Below are 24,371 nucleotides of genomic sequence, written 5' to 3' on the forward strand. Positions count from 1 at the left end.
CCACATTCAGAATCTGATCCAGTCCCGGAAAGTATCCTGTCACAAGTGGGGCACTTTTGGGGTTCTTCTGTGGAAGGTTCCGGGTTTGAGGAGATGAGGAAGTGGCTCTGGTTATTTGCTTCTGTACCAGGTCGGGAGGGTAGTTACGGGATGCAAAAGCTGTTTTCAGGTTGTTGGTGTAATGGTTCAAGGATTCAGGACTGGAGCAGATTCGTTTGCCACGAAGACCTAGGCTGTAGGGAAGGGACCGTTTGATGTGGAATGGGTGGCAGCTGTCATAATGGAGGTACTGTTGCTTGTTGGTGGGTTTGATGTGGACGGACGTGTGAAGCTGGCCATTGGACAGGTGGAGGTCAACGTCAAGGAAAGTGGCATGGGATTTAGAGTAGGACCAGGTGAATCTGATGGAACCAAAGGAGTTGAGGTTGGAGAGGAAATTCTGGAGTTGTTCTTCACTGTGAGTCCAGATCATGAAAATGTCATCAATAAATCTGTACCAAACTTTGGGTTGGCAGGCCTGGGTAACCAAGAAGGCTTCCTCTAAGCGACCCATGAATAGGTTGGCGTACGAGGGGGCCATCCTGGTACCCATGGCTGTTCCCTTTAATTGTTGGTATGTCTGGCCTTCAAAAGTGAAGAAGTTGTGGGTCAGGATGAAGCTGGCTAAGGTAATGAGGAAAGAGGTTTTAGGTAGGGCGGCAGGTGATCGGCGTGAAAGGAAGTGCTCCATCGCAGCTAGGCCTTTGTAAAGGCAAAGAGTTTGAGCCAACTCTTTGCCTTTACAAATGTCTGCTTGTGTCTTGTATGTATGGATGGATATGTGTGTGTGTGCGAGTGTATACCTGTCCTTTTTTCCCCCTAAGGTAAGTCTTTCCGCTCCCGGGATTGGAATGACTCCTCACCCTCTCCCTTAAAACCCACATCCTTTCGTCTTTCCCTCTCCTTCCCTCTTTCCTGATGACTTTCATTTGGTAAGTCACATTATCTTTGTTTTTAGGTATATATATATATATATATATATATATATATATATATATATATATATATATATATATAGTTATAATAGAAGGAAACATTCCATGAAGGAAAAATATACATTAAAACAAAGATGATGTGACTTACCAAATGAAAGTGCTGGCAGGTCGACAGACACACAAACGAACACAAACATACACACAAAATTCAAGCTTTCGCAACAAACTGTTGCCTCATCAGGAAAGAGGGAAGGAGAGGGAAAGACGAAAGGATGTGGGTTTTAAGGGAGAGGGTAAGGAGTCATTCCAGTCCCGGGAGCGGAAAGACTTACCTTATGGGGAAAAAAAAGGCGGGTATACACTCGCACGCACACACACACATATCCATCCACACATATACAGACACAAGCAGACGGGAGCGGAAATATGTCTGCTTGTGTCTGTATATGTGTGGATGGATATGTGTGTGTGTGCGTGCGAGTGTATACCCGCCTTTTTTTTCCCCATAAGGTAAGTCTTTCCGCTCCCGGGACTGGAATGACTCCTTACCCTCTCCCTTAAAACCCACATCCTTTCGTCTTTCCCTCTCCTTCCCTCTTTCCTGATGAGGCAACAGTTTGTTGCGAAAGCTTGAATTTTGTGTGTATGTTTGTGTTCGTTTGTGTGTCTGTCGACCTGCCAGCACTTTCATTTGGTAAGTCACATCATCTTTGTTTTAATGTATATATATATATATATATATATATATATATTTAAAAAGAAAGATGATGAGACTTACCCAACAAAAGCGCTGGCAGGTCGATAGACACACAAATAAACACAAACATACACACAAAACTCTAGCTTTCGCAACCAACGGTTGCCTCGTCAGGAAAGAGGGAAGGAGAAGGAAAGACAAAAGGATTGGGTTTTAAGGGAGAGGGTAAGGAGTCATTCCAATCCCGGGAGCGGAAAGACTTACCTTAGGGGGAAAAAAGGACAGGTTTACACTCGCACACACACACATATCCATCCACACATACACAGACACAAGCAGACATTTGTAAAGGCAAAGAGTTTGGGCCAAACTCTTTGCCTTTACAAATGTCTGCTTGTGTCTGTGTATGTGTGGATGGATATGTGTGTGTGTGCGAGTGTAAACCTGTCCTTTTTTCCCCCTAAGGTAAGTCTTTCCGCTCCCGGGATTGGAATGACTCCTTACCCTCTCCCTTAAAACCCAATCCTTTTGTCTTTCCTTCTCCTTCCCTCTTTCCTGACGAGGCAACCGTTGGTTGCGAAAGCTAGAGTTTTGTGTGTATGTTTGTGTTTATTTGTGTGTCTATCGACCTGCCAGCGCTTTTGTTGGGTAAGTCTCATCATCTTTCTTTTTAAATATATTTTTCCCACGTGGAATGTTTCCCTCTATTATATATATATATATATATATATATATATATATATATATATATATATATATATATAAAATACAGGAGAAACTTTTTCTAAAATATTCTTATACTAAAGAATCCTACTGTACTAAATTACATGACAGTCAAAGACAGAATGTTTCTGATTCACTTATAAACTACAGATAGTGTAGGAGAAGAGTTTGACTGCCTCAGGAAACATGAAAAATGAGACAGACAGCTGGGGTAAGCAATATCGCCACATAATGAATCCAGCACAGAATGTTGAACCCCCTACTTGCTGTTTACACAAGTAATTAGTCCCAAATATTACCCCAATGCTGAGATTTTGAGTCACTAAGAAATTGCACTCCAATAGCTGTCCTGCCAATTTCACAGTTAATAGTACCTCTCGTTTCACACTCTTTGATAGCTTACCAGTAGCACCAACAATTTTTATTCCAGACATATGCATCACCACTATACCCTCTGTGTTATTAATAGACCCAAAAAATGCCTGTGAAATGACATTCAGATCACTACCACTGTCCCATAAGCATTTGAAATGTATGCCTTGTACATTTTCTGTTATTAGACGGTGCCACGCTTCATTTTTTCTTACCATATGATCTTCTTCATACAACAAATTCTCAATAATGTTTTCCCTAGAAAAACTATCAACCTGCTTACCAAAATGATCAGACACAGTCAAATGACAGATAGCATGGTCCTCTTTCTTATTACCACTCTCGAACTCTAACTCTTCATTAGGCCTAATATTATCATCCTTCATTCTTTCTTTACTTAACACATTGCCATCATTAGCAATTATAAATTCAAACACCTCATCCTCATCACTACTGGATTCATTATTGCTATCATCATTACAACTATTGTCAGAGTCAGATCCACTGTCACTTTCTCTATGCTTTAGATTTTGTACTTCTTCCACGTTTTTCTCTATTTTAGCCAATTTTGAATCAACATTTTCACTTACTTTTTTCAGTTTTTCTTCTACCACTACTGTACATTTGGTTTCTGCCTCAGTTTCTGAATCATTTTCAATCTGATTGATTTGGTTCTCAAGTTTAACCCTATTTTCAGAACATTGTTTATTGGAAACCTCCACATTCCTACAATTGTCATCACAAAGTTTCTTTCTCTCTTTCACACATTTATGACTCAATGTGAATTTCTCATTAGTATTATTACAGTCTTTAACTACTACATCAAATGTCTCATTTAATTATGAAAGAGTAGTACTAACTACCTTAATTTCCTTTCTAATTTCTTTCTTCAGTTCTTCTTTTAAGTTAACCATGTCACTTCCAATGCTACCAGTTTTCTTTTCCACCCTACTAATGTCTTCTTTTGTACCTACATTACTCAAAATACTCATAAGTTGCCTTAACATAACTTCAATTTTTCCGTTACCACTATTGTCCTGCAAATCAGTCCCCATTTACTCTTTCTGTTTATTTAACAACTTAACCACTACAGCTTTGTCCTCAGTCACACTATCTTGTTTGTTAAGGCAACTTATTATGTATCACTTAATACAAAACAGCTTTTGCTATGAAATTATCCTGTTTTTTAATTGCTCGTCTGCTGCTTGCTGCTGCTGCTGCAGTTGTCATCTCAGTTTTTCGTCTACTGCAAGTTGTAATTCTCACAGCTAGGCATCTTGTTTATCTCTATCAGCTGTGTCTGCCTGCGTCTGCTTGGCTGCTCCTATACTCAATGGCTGCTTCCGTAGAACCCGCTCACTGAATGGCTGCTCTCATACTGTGGCCATGAAATCCAAGTGCTGATTGGCTGTTGCATCACTGTTCTGTAAACCACTGTTGATTTCACTATTCAGAATTTGCGAGTCCTATTTTATTGTGGTTACGTACAATATTCCTCAATCGTGGCACCAAATGTGATATTTCACCTCCTTTTATTTCTTTGTTTGTTGTCCTTGGTGTCAACATTCTGCATTGCTACACTGGCCAGAAAATGGGTTGTGGAAGTACAACACTGACTACTTTAAATGATGTAGCTGAGAGATGTACATTTGATTTTACAGTACTTCACTGTTCACAACCCCATAATAATACACAGTTATATATGGCCAGTGCACTATTGTTTAATCTTACCATAAGCCTCATTAATGGTTTGCAGGCAAACCTCTGCATACTGCTACAATAGTTTGCTATTGAACATCTTTGAGCAGTGAAAACCTAACCACAAAGTTCACAGTTCTTGAAGAATAGAAACGTATATATGGAGCAGACACTGTCATTGTTTTAACACATGGCCTAATTGTGTAACACTTATTTCACAGTTAAGTTGATGCATCTGAAACTTGGCCCTCGACTGACTGTCTCAGGACAAAAGTTCGGGCACTTATATCTCCTCACAATAATGGGTACTGAAACTACACATTGTTCAAAGTTAAATTTACAGAAATTACAATTAAAACTGAACTCACTAAATTAAGTGAAGACATTGAAAAATTCCATCCTTTTAACAGTTCCTTCTACCCCAAGGGTTAAGCCAAATTATTTGTTTAAATGATGAAATTAACAAATATAGATCGAACATGTGATATTTTATGCATAACAATATTTTGGACAAAACTATTAATTACTTTTGAGTTAATAAAGGGCTGGATTTGCTAACATGTTTTTGAATAGATCCAAATATATCATTTAAAAATACTATTAGTTGTTAGTCCTAATGTTTATAATTAGTACATAATTTACATTTGTTTATATATCAAGAATAGAATTTAAGTTATGAAACAAGTACTGATTTTGCACTATAATGAAAGATACTAACTAGTAATAGTCAAAATAGATTATAAAATGAATTACATACATAAAACTAAGCACAAAATTAGATCTGCTGTTATAGTCTTTAAAACTGTTGCCAGTCTTTCTCTTTTATGAAAATGCAGGTTATACTCACATATGTTAATGGTCATCAGTTAAAATCGAAAAAACAAATTTAAGAAGGCAGATGGCAAAACAAGAGGGGATGTAAAGATATCCCAGCCTGCTTCATCATATTTTTCCATCAGGCAATTTCCATCCAGTGGATTTTCTACACCACTGTAGAGATAATTATGTGTCAGGCATGAGTGATGATCAAAAAATTAAATTTGTTGAAAGATGTCTTGAAGGTGAAGCTCTATCTTGGGTAAATCTAAATTTAAGTCCATGGGAGACATATCAAAGTTTTTTAAATAAATTTCGGTCAGAAGCTGAACAAGGGAGAATTAAAAGTGACTTTTTGAATGGTCCAAATTATATGAATAGGGAAAATGTGAAGAACTAGTGGACTTTATGGAAAGGAGAAAATTAATGATACTGGGGATGAGTGAAACAAAATGGAAAGAGAAAGGCATGAAGAAATTAAGGAAACAGTACACACTGTATTGGAATGGAAATAAGAAAGAGATGAGGGGTGGTGTTGGTTTCATCATGAATAAAGATCTAGGAGTCACTGACATTCAGTACATTAGTGAGAGAATAATAAAGATGTCAAGAGTATAATAACCAGTTTCTTGAAGATTTGGAACAAGTCATTAGTAAACAGAGAGTGATCATTATAGGAGACCTAAATGCACAGATTGGGACAGATAGAACAGGATATGAGAATGTAATGGGATCCCATGGATATGGTAGAAGAAATATAGAAGGTGAGCATCTCCTAGACTTCTGTATGAGGAATGAGTTGGTGGTGAAAAACAGCTGGTTTGAGAAGAGACAGAGCCATAAGATAGCTTGATACAGTTGGGATGGTTTACAAAAGACTGTAATTGATTATGTCATCACAGATGAAGAGAGGAGTATAGTGGTAACTGATGTCAGAGTGGTCCCTAGCGAGAGCCTTGACAGTGATCACCGTCTATTAGTAGTGGACCCGAGAAACTTCCATGTGCCAAAAGTATCTAACAGTTTTGACAACACGAGGATCAGTGCAAAACTGGATTGCAAACTTCACACTTCTCTTACTATGGTTGATTTACTTGAAATGTTTAGCCAACCCTTTTCTCTGGATACTTGGCTGCATTGAACTCCATAACTTCTTCTCCGGAGAAATAACACTGGGTTAAAAAAAAAAAAAAAAAAAAAAAAAAAAAAAAAAAAAAAAAAAAAAAAAAAACCCTCTTTCTCTCTCTCTCTTGAAAAAACTTGGTACCCTCATAATACTTTCAGTTCAGTTCATGTATATTTTCATTCCCCCAAGCTTCACATAAGCATACAAACTTTTGCAAGTCAACTGCATCATTAACCATTATATACTATTAAATATAATTACATTGTGGTGGGTTTAATAACCACCAGAAATTCAAAAACAGATATACTGCTTCTAGCAAGTCTAACACCAGGATTAAGTAAGAGTTTCTGGAAAAATCATGTTTCAATTGTCTATACCAGTTACAATTATTTGACCACCAAGGAATAATATGTAGTTACTCCTTGCTGCTCTCTGTACAGGTTCTATGGCTCGAGTAGTAAACACTTGTCTGTGTCAATCGTCTGATGCAGCTCCTGTCCTCCCAGGACCAATGTCCATCCTGCACACACAGACATATGTTGCACAGTAAATAGGCTCTCTCTCACACTTACCTTTAAAAAATTGCATGTTCGAGGCGGCAGAAGGCCAAGTGGTTTCAGAATTTATGTGGAAATTCTCAAATCACTACATATCCCCTTCTTTAGATGAACACATGATATTTTATACATAATTACCATGTACATTAATATCACATAGGATAACACTTAATTTTTCAACAATACATCTTTTTCTAATCATAAATACTCTTGTTCTTGTTGCTTGCTCATTCCTTTTTTCCATTCTACTACAGTTATAAAATTTGAACCTTTCAGTCCATGTTGGAGTTAGCTCTTTTAATATCTAAAAATCGAGAGGACCAAAATTTTTGTTTTCTGCTCTTTTTCCAATTGTAAATTACAGGTGGCATGGACCCTTGAATGTTTCATCCTTTATTCTAATTCTCTGTACTACCTCTTTAGTATGTAATGGCCTCATTACTTATAGTAATCTGTAGTCAGCAGGGACTCTGGGCAAAATAAAAGTGTTCCTACTGACACTCAGAAAACATAATAATGCTAGTGAAATATAGAATTCAAACTTACCAGAATAATTCCTATAAAATGTGTGACTTCTGTCATGATACTGTTCTTTTCCCCTTGGATCAGTATCTATACCTTTCACATGGGTTGACCCTATGAATGGACTTCCTCCTTCCTCCTTCCACTTCAGTAGGTAGGCCCCTCTTAATTCCTATTCTCTTATGGTACAGGGCAATCCCCTTCTTGGCACCCCTGTCCACACAGTATAGGTCAGCCTTTCTTACGTCTGCCTCTCTGCCCTTTATATCCAATAAATGCTGGGTGCACCCTCCTTATCCTTTATGAGTGGGCCTCTAGGTTCATTACCCAAGTATACATCTTTATGCACACAATAATTAAATATCCTCTGGTAAAAATAGAAAATCTGTTTCATGCTTCACACTCACTTTTTAATACTTCATTTAGTACCCTGGAGTCCTCTTGGACTTTTCAACTTTTATACTCTTGGTATATACTCTACCTCTATATACTATTCATACAAAATGTGTTTACTTGGGTAATAAGAGTCCCACTATCCTACCGGTCATCAGAATATTTATCAGACTGACCTTCCTTAACAATTATCACAAACCCTTCCTCTCTGGCTTCTGCTCTCCTTTATTACTAATGCTTCCTACTTGGTGTGTCTGTGTATCCAGATTTTTCAGCCCACTTATATGAAATAAGTTGAAGGTTATTGGAAACCACATAAAATAATGACTTCAGCAATAGAAGTATATGAATATGTAAAGAGGGAAAGATAGACAGGTACTCAAATGAGAAGAAAGTCAGGAAAAAGTAGAAATGGTTGCTAAGATCAAAGAAGAGGAAGAAAATAGCGCCAGAGACAGGAAACCCTTCCCACCCCCTTCCCCCAGGATCTCTAACACGCCGGTACTTGAGTGAGACGCGGAAGGAGGTATGGTGTTAAATCATCTCCTACAGAACAGACATTCTCACCTTCACTCTAGAGGTCCCTGAAGAAAAATCTTAGCAAGCCCTATGGAATGGAAAATGATGAAGATTCACACTTGTTTACAAGGGTCGTTTGGAAGGTGTGATGTGTGTTTAGTGTTAATCATGATTTATTTGTTGGCTTAAATCATGCTATTACAAACTACCCACCCCTTTCAAAATTGGTACAAACCCTCCCATTTACATCACATTTTGTGAAAGGTAAAAAAACATTCTGCATTAAGTATGAAATTATGTAACATATTATCACAATTATACAATTATTCATACAATATCATATCTTCTATTAATCTAATATCCTTCGCAGTTTGTTAAGACCTTTGCACTCAGGTTTGCATAGACAGAATGGATAAGAGATTACTTTCAAAGAATAGCTTAGGCAAAAATAAGACCTAACTATATGTGGGTGGTGGGAGAGACTGTCTGGCTAGGCAAAAATAAGAACTAACTGCACGTGAAGATAACGTAAGCTGCTGTTGACATTATAATCAAGACCACAGCTGACTAGAGCAGAGTGTGAAGATGACTTAAATTCTTAGCAGGCACAATCCTCTAACAACCAAGAATGTCTTCTTCCAAATAGTTAGCAGGCACAATTGTCCAACAACCGAGGATGACTTCATCACATTTGTTAGTGGGCACAATCCGCCAACAACTGAGGACAACTTAATCACATACCAGGAGCAGTTTTGGGTGATGTTATCACAATTCCACACTGGTATGTTTCTCTAACAATGGATAATAGGATAGTATAAGAAGTAGGGGGATAGTGTAAGAAGTAGGGGAAATTCTGTGCAGGAAAATTTTATTGCAGAAGATACACCGAAAACAACTAGGGATCCGACGGTCGTCACTCTGCCTGCCCGTTAAAACAGAACATTAACATCCCTGGAAGATATACAGCTATATGTCTTTTACATTGTATTTTCCTTTTTCTGACCCTGTTATGGGATCTTCTAAAACTAAGGCTTTGGGGTGCACTCGATAAGGTCCTTCATACTTTAGAAAAAATTTATGTGTCTCCCTCTTCAGGGCAGGGCTCTGAAGGTGCTGTTTTACTAAAATCAAGTCATTGACCTTGTATTGATGTCTACTTACTCATTATTGTGTCCTTTCAACCAAGTTCTTAGAAACTATTGTTTGATGAAGTTTGTAATCCACAGTAGGTTGGTCCAGACAAGTAAAACATTTAATAGAGGGTCCTCCCAAAAAGGTTTTGCCTATTACTTCCAAAGGTGTTAATCCAGTTTATAAATGTGGTAATTCATTTAAAATAAGTCCTTAACTTTTGAAGCCCATGACGTATGTTTTTCACGGCAATAGGTGCGGCATAATTTACCAATTTCTTTCATAACCCTTTCACATGGATTGGAAGATGGATTACAGTTGGAGATTAATACTTGATGTACATGTTCCCACGCTAAAAATTCTTTAAATTCATTACTAACAAACTGTGAGCTATTGTCTGTAATAAATCGTTTTGGTTTGCCTACCTCGAGAAAGTATTGCTGCAGACAGTGAATCATGGTTGGTGTATTTGCTTTCTTAATAAGATACAACTTAACATACTTCAACTAACACTCTATGAGGATAAAAATGTACAATACTCCTCCCTTCCCTTTTGGAACTGGTCTGAAGAAATCCACTGCTGTAAGATCGTGTAATGCCTTAGGAATGATTGGATACATTTTGTACTTAACATGAGCATTTTACCTTCTGACAGGTTTCACAAGCTCTAATTAAATATGCTACTTTATGTCCTAGTTTCTTAAAATAATAGAACTTATTTATGTGCACAATACATTTCTTTATTCTGAACATACCATGCAATTTTGTCCTTCATCAGCTTCGGGATGCATAAATGCCACTGTCGAGATGTTATACTCTCTCTCCAAAATAAATTATGTCCTATGATTTTCCACCTCCCTTCTTACTTAAGAGGTAAGGAATTCTTGTTACATATAGTATATATTTCTGTAAAGTAGGTATCACGATGAATGTTTTCAGTTATTCTTCAAGCTATATCTTGTACCCTGTTATGTGGATATTCTACGGTAAAAAAATTAATCACAAAAATTACGCCAGGCCCTTCTGTACATTTTGACTCTTTCATGCCTACAGGTAAACTAAACACAGCAACAGGTACAATATTTTCAGAACCTTTAATATACTGTATTTTAATGTCATATTCCTGTAGGAACAACATCCACTGCATTAATCTACTATGTAATAACTGACTACTCATTAAAAAGGATAGAGCTTGGTGATCCCTATATATATATATATATATGGAAACATTCCACGAAGGAAAAATATACCTAAAAACAAAGATGATGTGACTTACCAAATGAAAGTGCTGGCAGGTCGACAGACACACAAACGAACACAAACATACACACAAAATCCAAGCTTTCGCAACAAACTGTTGCCTCATCAGGAAAGAGGGAAGGAGAAGGAAAGACAAAAGGATATGGGTTTTAAGGGAGAGGGTAAGGAGTCATTCCAATCCCGGGAGCGGAAAGACTTACCTTAGGGGGAAAAAAGGACAGGTATACACTTGCACACACACACATATCCATCCACACATACACAGACACAAGCAGACATTATCCCTTCAATTGTCTTATGTTTCTAGGGGGTGGACACTCCTTAATTGCCTTTATACATTCTGGATGTGGTCTAATTCCCTGCATTCCTACGATATGCCCTAAAAACTTAAGCTCTTGCCTCTCAAACTCCGATTTAGATAATTTTACTATAATATCTTTTCCTTTAAACCTTTTCATAGCTTTACTCCAGGTCAGGCAATGCTCTTCTCAGGTAGATGAGATTACTAGTATATCATCTACATATATTATTAAATCCTTTAACAATTCCCTTCCTAATGCCTCGTCCAGTGTACATATAAACACGGTAACTGAGATATTTAGCACGAATGATAACACATGAAAATGATAAATTTCCCATAAAATAGAAATGCTGTATATTTCTTTGAGTCAGGATGTAATCAACTTTGCCAATATTCAGCAGTCAGGTCCATCATACTAAAATTCTTTGCTTTCTCAAATCTGGACAATAATTCATCGATGTTAATGGGTCTGTCTCATTCTGTCTCTATATGCTTATTCAAAGTACACACATCTAGTACTAACCACACACCTCCTGTAGCCTTTTTTATTACTACCAAGGGGTTACTCATGATGCTAGAGGTATGTTCTATTATGTTATTGTCAATCATCTTGTCAATTTCTTCCTTAACTGCTTCTTTTAAACTTACTGGCATTGGATATACCTTTGATTTTAAATTTACATACATAATTGCTAATACTACAGGGACAGTTGGAAAATAATTCTTCATATTGCATCAGAATTTTATATAAATCAAGTTTTTGTTCACTGATTAATATTGGCAATTCATTTACTTTGCCCTGTATGTCAACATGATGTGACATGTAACTTACCTTTTCAATCTCTGGTGACAATTTTGCTGTCACTGTTAATCATAAACATTGATTCTCAGTTGTTTGTTTACCAATATAGCTGTCCGTCCCAAACTTTTTACAATATTTGTAGTCACTTTTTCCAAAATAAAGAAAATTATGCACAAAATTCAATATGACATTAAATTCTGATCCCTATTCATATTTTCTACTGCTAAAAGTGTCTGACAAAATGGGATATTCCCAATGTTGTAGTTCACGTGGGTCTTGTGTTTTACAACTTTTCTCTTTCTTCCACTATGTACACTCCTGTTACTGGTAATAGTGGTAAGTGATATTTAGTTTGTAATCTGTTAAAGAAAACGCTGGAAATAAGTGACACTTCACTCCCAGAATCTATAAATATGTTAACTTCAAAATTCTCTACTTTTCCTATTATTATTGGTTGTGGATTAATGGCAGTTAAGCTCAGGTCCTCCAGTAACAACCATTCTTTGGTTGGTATTTTATACATGAAATTAACATATTTATTATGGACTAGGCCTCCTAATGTATTTCTACAACTTGGGCCCCGGCCCTGGATCCAGATCACACTATGTTTTCCTCATTATCGGTAATCACTGGTTGGTTACCGAATCGGGGTATTACGTTACCACTTAGTACTGTATTACTGCTTGGTACAAATTCTTGCAATGTCACTGGCCCTATATTTGAAGTTGGATGCTTCTTTTGGTAATTATCGTTACCATTACTCCTATTACAATGGTGTACTCTAGCAAAATTAGCCTCATGTTTTCTAAAATCATTATTACTATTCCTTTTATAAGCCTTGTTATGGTTCTTGTTCAAGGCATCGAGTGCATCCACAAAAGACAACAGTTCTTCTTCGGTTTTCCAACCATTACACAATATATGTTTCCTGGCGTAAATGGGTAAACGAACTAACCCTTCTTCCCCCATGGACTTATCTCTGTACTTCACACATGTTAAATGCCAGTCAAAATACTTTCTCATTGTGCCTGACATACTGTTGTAATACTTCAGGTACCATAAATTAGATATTAATTTTTCTTGGGCACTATCTGACCAATACTTCTCCTTAAACTTTTTCTGGAAGTCTGCCCAAGGCGAAAAATTCCCTATGTCCATTGGGCCCCACTCTGAAGCTTCTTCTAAATGTACCCTACTGCAAATTCGATCTTCTTTGAATCTTCCCAGTTTTTTGGCAAGGCTTGATTAAACCATTTCAGAAAATGAGTAGGATTTACTTCTCCATCTGGCTTAAACTTTGGAAACTGTCTGGATAGTCCAGAATTTCCCCACCATTGTAGGTTGGTCATTACCTCACTGGTTAACACCATGTTAGGAGAAGTCACCTTCTTTTCTACCTTATCCTGGATAAGTTTGAATTCTTTCCATAAATTATCTATGCCTCTTAGTATCACTGAGTTCTGAAGCTAAATTTGAAGAAACGTTATCGGGAGTTACCCTCTCAGCAACTTTTCAGTCGATTATTTCCTGTATCTGTTCCTCCAGATTACTTATACTTGCTATGTATGAAGTGGCTAGTTTCTCTTTAACATTTCGTTCCACGTCATCTACTCAAATGCTCATGCCTGCAATTTGCAGTTGGACTGTAGGTATTAATTTATCCTGTTTTTCCAAACTCTCTTTTAAGGAATGCAACTTCTGCTTTACATCATCGAATGTAACATTGCATACACTTTGAAATGATCCTAAGTTCAGATTCTACATTATTACATTTATCTTCAATACCAAATTCTAGTTTTTTAGCTAAGTCCTGAAATTGGTTACTCTGTGTCTGACTAAAGTCAGTGAACAGTTGGTTTACATGGATAGTCAGGGAATTACTTAATTAATTCTTTAAATCTAACTGCAAACTCTCCACTTTATCATTTAAGGCATTGAACTTAGCATTTAAAACCTCACCCTGTGCTTCTAGTTTTTCACTTGAAGTAGCACCTAGTTCCTTTCTTACAACAGCTGAATCTGCCTTCTGTTCGTCTAATACATCATTTAACTGAGTATTTACTGAATGTAACTTGAGTCTCAGTTCTTGTCTTAACATAGCTGAATTTGCACTCTATGCATCTAATTTTTCACTTAAAGTTGCAATTTGAACATTTGCAGCTGTACTTTGGTCATCTAATCTAGCATTCAATTGAGTATTCACTGAGTCTAATTTAAGACTTAGTGCTTTAATTAAATTTGCTACCTCAGTCCAGTCTGGCATTTCTTTTCTCACAGTCATGGCCATGGGTGGTTCTGATGTTTCCCCAGTTTTGTGAGTATTATCCATATTACTCTTACTTTTAGATCTAGTGGCCATTAAAAAAAATTCACCTCTGTGTATAATAACTATACTAACAGTCTATTATTGAACAGTGTCCTTAACTTCACACTAAAATTGTTGTTGTGGTCTTCAGTCCTGAGACTGGTTTGATGCAGCTCTCCATGCTACTCTATCCTGTGCAAGCTTCTTCATCTGCCAGTACCTACTGCAACCTACATCCTTCTGAATCTACTTAGTGTATTCATCTCTTGGTCTCCCCCTATGATTTTTACCCTCCACGCTGCCCTCCAATACTAAATTGGTGATCCCTTGATGCCTCAGAACATGTCCTATCAACCGATCCCTTCTTCTGGTCAAGTTGTGCCACAAACTTCTCTTCTCCCCAATTCTATTCAATACTTCCTCATTAGTTATGTGATCTACCCATCTAATCTTCAGCATTCTTCTGTAGCACCACATTTCGAAAGCTTCTATTCTCTTCTTGTCCAAACTATTTACCGTCCATGTTTCACTTCCATACATGGCTACACTCCATACAAATACTTTCAGAAATGACTTCCTGACACTTAAATCTATACTCGATGTTAACAAATTTCTCTTCTTCAGAAACGCTTTCCTTGCCATTGCCAGTCTACATTTTATATCGTCTCTACTTCGACCATCATCAGTTATTTTGCTCCCCAAATAGCAAAACTCCTTTACTACACTCAAATAATTATTGTCTTTTGCTCATCTAGCATAGAGGTTTAGGGTGCGTCGGTGAGCCGGTGTGGAATCAGCACTGGTGAACAGCACAGGCGCCGGCAGCGTCGAAGGTTGGTTTCGGCATCGGTGCCAGTGAACAGATTTGTAGTTAGTACTGGTGAGCAGCAGCTGGCGCTGTTGGCATCGGTTGCTGGTTACGGGGTCCACGCCCCCGCGATGTGTGTGAGGGCTCCTTACTCTCCACACTGGATCTTCATCATTGAATAGATCTCGTCGTAACTCTTCTTAGTCTAAGCTGTTGAGATTTTCATTGCCTCTTCTCTTGTATGGTATTTATTAATTTTCACCCCTTTTTACCGTTTATGCAGAATTCAACTCTGCGAAACAATTTCCCAGTCTTGTTACTAGTGATTGCTATGGCAACTCACAATATCTTCTTATCTTGATTTCGTTTCAAAATTCCTCTTTCTTCGAATCCTGATCACGTCAGTCGCCATGTTCTAATGGTTTTGACGACATGAGAAGCGATGCAAAACTGATTCCAAACTTCACACTTCTCTTACTACAGTTGACTTACTTGAAACGTTCAGCCGATCCTCTTCTCTGGGTACTCAGCTGTGTTGATCTCCATAACTTCTTCTCTGAAAAAAATAATGCTGGTAAAAAAAAAAAAAAAGAAAAGAGACTCTCTCTCTCTCTCTCTCTCTCTCTCTCTCTCTCTCTCTCTCTCTCTCTCTCTCTATTGAAATAACTCGGTACCCTCATAATACTTTCAGTTCAGTTCACAGTTCAGGTATATTTTCATTTCCACAAGTTTCACACAAGCATCCAAACTTTTGCAAGTCAACTGCATCATTAACCATTATATACTATTAAATATAATTGCATTCGGTTTAATAACCACCAGAAATTCAAAAAGAGATCCTGCTTCTAGCAAGTCTAATACCAAGATTAAGTAAGAGTTTCTAGACAAATCACGTTTCAATTGTCTATAACAATTACAATTATTCGACCACCAAGGAATAATACGTAGTTACTCCTTGCACCCTCCATACAGGTTCTATAGCACAAGCAGCAAACACTTGTCAGCGTCACTCGTCTGACACAGCTCCTGTCCTCCCAGGACCAATGTCCATCCTGCCCACACAGACGTGTTGTGAAGTAAATAGGCTCTCTCTCACACTTATCTTTAAAACATCTCATATTTGAGGCAGCAGGTCAAGTGGTTCCAGAATTTACGTGGAAATTCTCGAATCACTACAATTACAGATCAAGAAAATACCAAAAATCAAAGTATGGGAACTCCAGAAAACAGAGAAGAGAGCTGAATATCAGAACCGGATAAAAACCCTGTTACCAGGAGATGAAAGGAAAAATGGAGAGGCGGAATGGACCAGCTAAGGTACACATTGGTAAAGGAAGCCAAAGAAGTATGTGGAGAGACAAGTATGATGACAAGAGAGAAGGAAGCACCTTCGTGGAATGAAAGTATGAGAGCTGTAATCAGAGAAAGAAATCTCTTTACGAAAGAGAGGGATTGGAAGAAAAATAAATCGGAACTTATTAGAAATGAGGCAAAGATCAGAAACCCTGAACAAATGTACTGAATCAAGAAACTGGAAGTTAACAGAACAGTTACAGAAGAAAAGACTAAGGCATTGAAGATATTCACTCAGAAATGGGAGGAGGACAGTAGAGGCAATAAGAAACTGTTGTATAGGGTTATCAGAGATTAAAGGAAACCAATGAGTACCATAAAAGCACTTGAAGATGAAAATGGAAAGCTTGTCAGGACAGAAAGTGACATGAGAAAGTTCTGAAAAACAATTTTGACCTCCTATTAAATAGATCAGTTGAAGAAGCAAATACAGAACTGGAAATCAACACTTACAATGAGGAAACTCCCATCACCTGGACAGAAACAGATGCAGCCTTAAAATCTATGCCTAAAGGAAAATCTTCAGATGCAGATGAAGTGAACGCAGATATGATAAAGGCAGAAGGTATACAGGGCATACAATGGCTGCACCGAGTACTCAATGTCATATGGGCAAATAACAAAATACCTGCAGATTGGAGCAAGGATGTAATAACTCCCCTGTTTAAGAAAGGTAGCAGGCAGAAACCCACCAACTATAGAGGAATAATCCTATTGTCTCATGGGCTGAAAATACTTGAGAAAATCATAGAAAAGAGACTGAGAACTATCATAGAACCACACCTGGAGGAGAAACAATATGGCTTCAAAAGTAACAGCTCAACAATAGATCTAATTTTTAGCACCCGCATGTTGATGGAAAAGTATTGGGAGAAAGGCAAGAACCTGGTCATTGTATTCCAGGATATAGAAAATCCTGTGATAGTGTTATAAGAGATAAGATCTCTGAATGCCTGAGGAAAAAGAATGAGCCTGAAGGATTAATGAGAAAAATTCACATGTTGTACAAAGACTGTACTAGCTGTCTACAAATTGGGCAAGGATGATCATCATGGTTTTGGACCAAGAGTGATCAGCAGGGAAGTGCACTGTCCCCACTAATATTCATCACTGGATACTATAATCAAGAATGTCAAGGAGAGTTCAGGTGAACTGAATGCATTTGCCTTTGCTGGTGACATCATGATAAGAGGAGAAACTGAAGAGGAAGTACAGATCAGACTCAATGAAAGGAAATCTCAGTTCCACAAATATAACCTCAACATCAGAAAGATCAAGACAGTGCTGATGGCAGTCAACAGAGATGGACAACCAACAAGTGAAAAACTAGGAGACCACCAACTAGAGTGTGTGGACAGTTTTCCTTACCTTGGAAGTGTAATCTCCAGTGATAATGTTGCGTCACTGCCTGACACCACACTTGCTAGGTGGTAGCCTTTAAATCGGCCGCGGTCCGTTAGTATACGTCGGACCCGCGTGTCGCCACTATCAGTGATTGCAGACCGAGTGCCGTCACACAGCAAGTCTAGAGAGACTCTCTAGCACTCACCCCAGTTGTACAGCCGACTTTGCTAGCGATGGTTCACTGCCTACATACATTCTCATTTGCAGAGACGATAGTTTAGCATAGCCTTCAGCTACATCATTTGCTACGACCTAGCAAGGCGCCATATCCAGTTACTATTCTGAACAGATAATATTGAAAATCATGTACCATCAAGAGCGACGTTCATCATTTATGGATTAAAGTTAAGTATCAAACTAATTCCGCTGCTTTCTGCATTCTAATTCCTTGTCATGTTCCAGACCTCACGTCAGTATAGTCCTTCCCTCCTCACGCCAGCCTGTGTGAGCTAAATGCGTGCATTTCAGCCTCCACTAGTAACATGGTGTTGGCTCTTCAGCCAACACAGCAGATAATTTGGTCAGAAATGAAATCACCAAAAGATCTGAATCCTATCAACTTTATGGGATTACTTGATTCGAAAACTAGCCAAACTGATGGTGTTTAATAGCTATTTCATACCCAAATAGACCTATGGTATTGAAACATGTACCCTCTCAGAAAGAGAATCATCAAGGCTGCAAGCCTTAGATCCACCATCCAGAACACTAAGATGGACAAGTTGAGGAATGAGCAAGTGAAGAAAGAAGCCGGAGTAAAGACATCCCTATTAGATCGAATTGGCTCATCTAGACTTTGATGGTATGGGCATGTGATGAGAATGGAGTCAACTAGAATAGCCAAAAATAAAACTGGAAAGACAGGTGGATGGGAAAAGACCTCAAGGAAGGCCTCGAACCCTAATGGATGGACTTGATTAAGGCTGATCTAGTGACCAGAGGAAGGTTGCAGTGGGATTTAGTACATGGACCTGATGACTGTCTAGAAAAAATTTTATGATATGTAGACAGGCTGCATAGGGCAGTAGAAAAGAAACACGTACTGTAACAATCAAAATCAAAATGGTAACAACTACAGAAACAGAGCTGGTGGTAACTTTAACCAGGGTCAACATGGTAATAGAGACAGAAATTTTGAACATCAGCAGAACAGGAATAATGGGGATAGCCATGGTCAATATAATAGGAGAGACAATCATAGAGGCAACTATTTGGCAAACAATGGTCCGCCTCACTTAAGGTCCAAAGTTTTTGGGGTGAGGAAACACAAGTACAGGACTCCCAATTTAAATGTACATTTAGACAATAATAATGTAACACAGGTATTTGAAGTTGAACAGGACCAGGGATACCCAAAACAGAGCTAAGCATGAGTCTGTCCACAACTCAAGATCCAATCAGATACAGTGTTGCAATATTCAGGATAAATTCAGGTAAACCTAGTCATAGTTAGCTTGGAATGATAACACTTATCCAGTAGCTTGACAACCAAAGTCAGAGCATAAAAGCAAACATGTATAAATCTTGTTATATTGTCAATACTAGTAAATGCCTTCCACACTAACCTATGCACATATAGGTTACAATTAAAAAAGAAATACATAGTGATTTAAAATAACATAATGATTGGAGAGTCAATCCCCCAATAAAAAAATACATTTATGCTGAATAACATTGTCTTTAGCATTCTTGTCTAACAATCTACAAATATTAGTCACAACACATATCCAGTCGGCAGATGCTCGAGTAACATTACCACAATCTCTTGCAAGATGACTGGTCCAGCAAGGTACAGCCATACAGCAGTGTGGGGAGTGAATCTACCCACATCTTTCAGCTTCCTCAGAGTTATCATCACACACTCCAATGTATAGATAACCTCCTGTCTAGCAATCACATCAAATCCTAAAACATTGTTTTGTGTACTAAATATGCTGTTCAATACCTCCTTCACATCACACAAGATATGTTCACCTTAGTAACTTTTACATAGATATGGGATTTATTTCAGATGTGATTAAAAAGTGTTCACATATGAAACATTAATCAACGAAGTTAAATGCAATTAAAAAATGTACACAGATATGCTCAGATACGATTCCTAATCTTTACAGCATAAATTATGAATATTGTCCCATTTCAAAACTGTAAAAAGCTCTACTCATTTAGTCTCATGGGATCTATACATTTAATTCTAAAGCACAAATGCACTGCAGAACACAATTATAGAGTGTATCATAGATTTTAACCCAGTCAATAGATGAGACAAAATTCAAAAATCACATCACCTTACATACTAAAATCCAGAAAACAAAACACAGTTATATAGTCTTATGAATCTACAGATAGATGTAAACTCAGTCAATAGATAAGATAAAACTCTAGAAACTATATGATCTTACAAATTAAGTTCATGACAATGGTAGTAGAACAAACAAACAAAAATTATATTCTTATCGATCATGTCTATATGCTTTCAGTTCAGTGATATTGCATACTCCAGACAACTTCTTAGATTTTGGATACACAAGTCTGTATAAATTAGGATGTGGATTTTTTAAGAACTTTGAATGGTCAAATATAAATATCGAAGAATTTCTTTATCTCAGATGCCAACACTTTAGATTTCTCTTTGGTTTTCACCAACACAATATCTCCTAAATTAAACTTAAAAAATCTATTTTTACCATCATGTCTCTGCTTTCTCGTATCCTCCTGTTTTTTCATCATCTCCGCAAACACATTCTTCCCTCTCTTGTGGTGACAGAATTTTACATGGTGGAAACTCAACATTTTCAGAAATAAAGTTAGCTGGTGTATGATTAAACATGATTTCAAATGGCAAAAAACCTGTTGAATGATGTAAGCTGTTCATAATATCCTCAAAGTCACTGGCATAATCTATCCAACTGGTATGATTCTTACTACCATATGTTCTAAACAGTCTCCCAATCTCTCTCATATATCTTTATGCAGGGCTACTCAAAGGATGGCACACCGAGGTTAGAATCTGTCTTATTTTTGCGTGATCAACAAAATCTTTCTAGGCTTGTGATGTAAACTGAGAACCATTATCAGATAAAACTGTTTTAGTAATACCCACCTGATGAAAAATATGTTTTCAGACTTAGAGATGATTTGCTTACTGGTAGTTTTCTCGAGAGGAAACAACTTTATGAACTTCAAAAATATATCAACCACCACAAAAACAAAACAAAATCCATTGTTAGACTTAGGTAAAGGTCCAGAAACATCCACAGACATGAGATCTACGTTACTATTAGGCAATATATTTTGCATTTGGCCTCTACTTGTTTGGTTACTTACCTTCACTCTTTGATATCTGTCACAGCTGGCAACCTTCTTTTTGACCCTTCTTCCTATGTTGTCAAAATAGATGTATTCCTGAATATTTTGTATGCATTTGATTATTTCACAATGACCAAAACTCTCATGTGTGAAAGTAATTAAAGCATCACTACATTGATTCGGCCAACATAGTTCCCAATCCCCTGAGTCAGTCTTGTCTCCTGAATAAAATACCCTTATGTACCATATAATACTATTCTGTCTTTTCTCCTCCTTTCTTACCTAACATGCTCTTAACCAATCTCCAATTTTTATCATAATTTTGATATCTATGGATGTCTTTGCAAATTTTCAAGAACTCTTTTCCCTCTTACACACCTTTCAAGTACATAATATTAAACTCTTTCACACCTTCTCCAAAGTTGTTAGCTGATTCACTTCTGAAACGTAGCCTAGACAAAGTATCAGCAACTACATTATCTGTGTCCCTAATGCATTTGATTTCATAACTGAACTGCTGTAAAAACAAGGCTCACTGGCTATGGTGGTGTGCGCATAACTTGTTGATTTACAACACCCAGCACGGAAGATGTAGAAACTTTGGGTTCACCAGTATGCGATCAGCATACTAATAGCAGTATATGGAATAAACTTTCCCCAGTAATATCTGCACATACATATATTTCGACAATTATCATACTTGGGCACACAGTACACGGTATAAGAACAGACTGAATTAACATGGCGGTTCGGATGAGCGACCTGAGTCTCAAAGATTAATGTTCTCTAAGATTGATATGACTTATTGACACCACAGGGTGAAGCCAACATCCAGTATCAGTAAGTTCAGCTGACCAGTTTTACATTGTCTTTTCATTCATGGAAGAATCTTTCACTCATGGTCGGTGTTATTAGGTTAATGAATAAGTTTGTAACATTTTTGTTTTGCATGCCGGTATTCTAGTTGCTATATGTTTTTTTTATCAATTGTTAGTGGTAGTTCACTGTTGCTATTTGAGTTAATTTTTGTCATTTGGAGATAGTGTGTGCTGTGGACGCAAGAAAATGAAGTGCGAAGGTGAGAAATCTAAACACTTCTGTCTGAGATCAATAGAGGGATGACAGTAGCACAGACAGTCAGGAACATTTGTGTCATGTATGATGATATTGGTACTGGACTGAAAATGGCAAGAAAATGTTTATTTTTTTTATTTTTGGGAGGATTGTTTTGACATTAGTGACTCTCCCCATTCAGGAAGACCTTCAGGGTTTGACAAGATTGTTTAAACACATTAATCCACAATGATCCAGGTTAGTGTACTCACGAACAGGCAGATGTGAAGAACTGTGATCATTCCACCATCATGTGAAATTTGCATGTGGTGGGGAGGGTTAAAAAATTGGGTGTATGTGTGCCACATGCGCAAAGCAAAAATCTCAAAAATCAACAGGTGGACATATATGTATCTCTGCTTCTCTCTCTAGTCGTTTAGTCGGTTCCGACTCTTCGTGTCCCCATGAACCAAATCACGCCACCTTTTCCTGTCTTGCACTTTCTCCTGTAGACCTTCCAGGTTGGAACATATTGTTTCTGTGATGCCATTGATCCATCTCATCCTATGACGTCCTCTTCTTCTAGTTCCTTCAATCTTCCCCAGCATTAATGTTTTTTCCAGCGAGGCATGCCTTCGCATTGTGTGTCCAAAGTAGGTCAGCTTTTGTTTTAACATTAGACCTTCCAGGCAGAAATCTGGTTTTATTTGCTCCAATATTGATCTGTTGGTTCTCTTTGCAGTCCATGGAACTCTAAAAAGTTTCCTCCAACACCACAATTCGAAGGAGTCAATTCTTCGCCGTTCAGCCTTTCTAATGGTCCAGGTCTCACATCCATACATCACAACTGGAAAGACCATAGCCCTCACAATACGGATCTTTGTTGCTAGTGTTATATCTCTGGACCTTATAACCTTGTCAAGGTTTGACATCGCCTGTCTACCGAGCAACAGGTGTCTCCGGATTTCATGGCTGCAGTCGCCGTCAGCAGAGATCTGGGAACCGAGATAACTGAATGTGGTTGCTACCTCCATGGTTTCTCCTGCTATATCCCACGAATTGGTAGGTGTAGTTGCCATAATTTTCGTTTTCTTCACATTCAGCATAAGACCGGCCTTTTCACTTTCATCTTTCACCTTCAGTAAAAGTGTTCTCAATTCTTCTTCACTTTCTGCCAACAGGATCGTATCATCCGCGTACCTGAGGTTGTTTACATTTATTCCAGCTATTTTAATTCCTGTTTCTCCTTCATCTAGCCTCGCATTTCTCATAACATGTTCTGCATACAGATTGAATAAGTACAGTGACAGTATGCAGCCTTGCCGGACCCCTTTCTGAATCTTTATCCATTTCGTTGTTCCATACATAGTTATCACCGTGGCTTCTTGGTCAAGGTATAAACTCCATATCAGATGAATGAGGTGATCTGGTACACCCATGTTTTTCAGTACATTCCATAATTTGTTGTGATCGACGCAGTCAAAGGCTTTGGCGTAGTCAATAAAGCAGAGGTACACATCTTTCTGGAATTCTCTCGCTTTTTCCATAATCCATCGAATGTTAGCAATTTGATCTCTAGTTCCTCTTCCTTTCCTAAATCCAGCTTGTTCTTCTGGTAGCTCTCGATCTAGATATTGGCAAAGTCTATTTTGTAAGATTTTCAACATAACTTTGCTAGCATGTGAAATAAGTGCGATTGTTCGGTAATCTGAGCATTCTTTAGAACTTTTCTTCTTTGGAATGGGGATGAATACTGATCTTTTCCAGTCTTCTGGCCACTGCTGCATGATCCATATTTTTTGACATATTGAGTGCAGCACTTTCACTGCATCCTTTCCAGTGACTTTAAACAATTCTGCTGGTATTTCATCATGTCCACTAGTTTTGTTATCAGCCATATTTTCAAGGGCCCACTGGATTTTGCTCTCCAAAATATCTGGCTCTAGTTCTAAATTAACATTAACATCAGCAGTAGGAGCCCTGTCATGATGCAGTTCTTTCTTGTATAGGTCTTTTACATTTTCTGCCCATCTTTACTTAACATCCTCTGCTTCACTCAGATCTTTCCTGTTTCTATCTTTTATCATTCCAATTTTTGCCTGGAATTTTCCTTTAATTTCTGTAATTTTCTTATAAAGATCTCTTGTCTTCTCCATTCCGTTACTATCTTCAACTTCCTTGCACTGTTCATTAAAGAATATATATTTATCTCTTCTAGCTAATTTCTGAAAAACTTTATTTAATTCAA

This window comes from Schistocerca cancellata, chromosome 10 (assembly GCF_023864275.1).
Source record: "Schistocerca cancellata isolate TAMUIC-IGC-003103 chromosome 10, iqSchCanc2.1, whole genome shotgun sequence".
Lineage (NCBI taxonomy): Eukaryota > Metazoa > Arthropoda > Insecta > Orthoptera > Acrididae > Schistocerca > Schistocerca cancellata.